Below are 3,303 nucleotides of genomic sequence, written 5' to 3'. Positions count from 1 at the left end.
TCCTGGAGCCATCTCTAAATCTCAGCCCAGCTCATTCCATCTTGGCCCAGGCATTGGAGCTCTTTCCCTACTGACTGATCTCCGGATCCTGGTGTGCTGTTTGCCATGAACTACTGCCTGCCTCTGTTTACCATCTGTTGCAATGAGCCCAGTTCTTGCTCCTGCCGTACTAGGCCTCCCTAAGGGCTGCTGCCGGTGTGCCTAGGGGCTGCTATGGACTGAATTGCGTCACCTCAAAATTAATATGTCAAGCCTTAAGCCCTGGCATGATGGTGTTTGGAGATGGGGCTGTTGGGAGGTAATTAGGTTTATGTGAGGTTCTGAGGGTAGGACCCTCATGATGGGATTAGCCCCTGTAAGAAGAAACACCAAGTGTTTCTTTCTCTCTCTCTCTCTCTCTCTCTCTCTAGATATATATATATATCCCTAGTGTGAGGACACAGTGAGAAGGCAGCCATCTATAATCCAGGAAGAGCACCCTCACTAGGGACCGATCATGCTGACACCTTCATCTTGGGCTTTTTACCTCCAGAACTGTGAGAAAATAAATGGCTGTTGTTTAAGCTCCTGGTCTATGGTATTTGTTACATAGCCTGAGCTGACTGAGACAGAGGCCTACCTGGTCTATGGCCCCAGCCCCTCCCAGACTGGGATAGGCTGAATAATGCCCCTTTCTTCCAAAAATGGCCATGACTTCACTCCCTGGAATCTGTGAATGCTACCTTATATGGCAAAAGGGACTTTGCAGATATGACTAAATTAGGGATCCTGAAACGAGGAGATTATCCTGAATTATCTAGTTTTTCACAAGGGTCCTTATAAGAGAAGGAGGGAGGCAGGAGGGTCAGATTCAGAAAGAGAAAGAGAGATTTGAAGACACTGTGCTTCTGGCTTTGAAGATGGAGGAAGGGGCCATGAGCCAAGAGGTGAGGCAGCCTCCAGAAGCTGGAAAAGGCAAGGAAGCAGATTCTCCCTAGTCTGCAAAAGGAACCACCTCCACTTGGCACCTTGACTTTAGACTTCCTGACCTCCAGAACTGTAAGAGAATAAATGTGTGTTGTTTTGAGCCACCAAGTTTGTGGTAATTCATGACAGCAGTCACAGGAAACTGATACACAGCCCCATATTTCTGCTGTCCTCCAGCACTAGCCTGTCCTGTGCCTTCCTCCTGAGAATGTGTCTGACCCTGTTTCCTGTCAAGCATCTACCTCAGCCTCATCCTAAGTTCTCCCCAGATGGTGCAGGGAAGTCTTCCCACCTTGTCTCAGCCCTACGACCCTGGCCTCCCTCTGTACCTGCAATGCCAGAGGCTAGGGAGGCAGGCCCCAACCACCAGCCCCCATAGCCAGCTCTGTTGAGAAGTTAAGGACCTAGGAAAAGAGAAACACCCTCCCAAAAAGGGGAGATGCCACTGGGGGAGAAGGATCCACAGGAGGATTTCAAGAAGTTGATGAGGACTGATGCTGAACACAGGTAATCGTTCCCAAGGGAAGGCAAGCTGACATCACTTAGCAGGCAGCCCAAGGGTGCTCTCAACACCTCAGAAACACAGGGAACCAGTGGTCAGCCAGCCTGTGGTCCCATAGCATCTGGCCATAATGACTCATCAAGAAGCGGCCCAGAAGCCAGGGGTGCTTGACTTCCTGGCCCCGTCTGGGCAAGTACAGGGTATCAGTGGTATTGTCAGTTGTGGGCCAGCCAATCAGGGATAGAAGTGCCGAGGCCAACATGTCAGGGTCTCTGGCACAGAGCCTCTCAAGGTTGTGTCTTCCTCAGGGGAACTTTCCTGCATCTTGCCTTGGGCCTGGGCCCAGAGAGGATAGGATCCAATTCACCCTGGGGAGTTTCCACTTCTGGCAATGCTGAGTAAGCTCCTTTGGGACCAAGCCTCCTGCGGATGACAACTGTGCATTTCAAACCAAACCAAAACAAAACACACACCTGAAGGCACTGGAGAGCTACCCAAAGCAGGCAGATTCTGGAAGAAAGTCAACGCCTGGGGGAAGGAAACAGTCCTGGATGTACTTCCTGCTTACACAGCTTCTAGCCTGGGGCAGCCCCACTCTGCACCTTGCAGGGTAACCCCAGGGCAAACTCACAGTCTTTCTGGTATGAACAACAATATGACGGCCTTCAGGGCAATCATCTCAGCTGCTAAAAAGTGAAGGGGAATCCTATAGATGGGAGAGGCAGGGAGGAGTCCTAGATCCTGTGTATAGACACTGCCCAAGTCTCTGGCTGACCCCTGAGTCATGCATGCATGGGGACTCCAGGGTGACATTTCTGGAAGGTCATCTTTTTCGTATACCTTACCTTTCCCTGGCATTTAGTGAGCACCTACCACATGCCAGGCTTTGTGCCTGATGCCAGGAAGCCTTAGTCTGGTTTTCCCCGAAAGCAGTCTTATAGCGACTAAGATTTTACCAGGCAGTGGGATGCCACAGGGGGCAAGAGTGAAGGAAAAGGGCAGTGATGCCACAATGGAGGGAGGACCCACGTGAGATGCACTGCTGATCTGGTGGCTGCTGTTTGTGACTGACTGCTTGACCCTGCATAAACTCAAGGCATGTGTCTGGAAGGAGAAGAAGAATGTAGCCACAGGCTCCCATCTTCCACTCATCAAGGGCTCACCTCTTATTTCTGGGTTGCACATGAATGGGTGCTAAGCAAGGCTGATCCCACAACACCCCATGCTTCTAGGCCAACAGGGCAAACTTGGTGGGTGGTGTGAGGTTCACAGTATGGGCATGAAGTGAACCCTCTTACTCACTGTGTGACTTTGGCACATGACTTCACCTTTTGAGCCTTGTTTTGTCATCTATGACAAGGAGACAAGCATCACTTTTTCTGCCTACTTCCCAGGACCACTAGAATTGAACAATGCATGCTCTTCAAGTTAAGCCTGGGTTAGCACTTTCCTTAAAGACTCGGCTTCTCTGGAGTTTCTAACTTTTATATGAAGGGTAGTTCATATAAAAGGCCTGAATTATATAACACTTGGAATTGGCTGCAAGCACCTTTTGAAAATAAACTAAAAAAAAAATGTCTAAATTCCACATGTTCATCTGCATTAAAGTCTTCATGAGAGCATCTCAAACTTTTTTAAAAAAATAAGAAAGCTTTGATTTTCAGAAACAAAATAGGACAACCATGCATGCATAAGGTGACCTTGTTTCCTTTGGCAGTTTAAAAATCCAGATCCTATGCCCCAAACTCACATTAGAGCATCTGCTTCGGATTCAATTTGGCTAGAACAAAGCAATCAGTCCTGCTCAGGCACATGCACAGCATTTTCACCAGAGA

This window comes from Pan paniscus, chromosome X, assembly GCF_029289425.2.
Source record: "Pan paniscus chromosome X, NHGRI_mPanPan1-v2.0_pri, whole genome shotgun sequence".
Taxonomy (NCBI): Eukaryota; Metazoa; Chordata; class Mammalia; order Primates; family Hominidae; genus Pan; species Pan paniscus.
The sequence above is the reverse complement of the archived record's forward strand: the minus strand, read 5'-3'. Positions refer to the sequence as shown.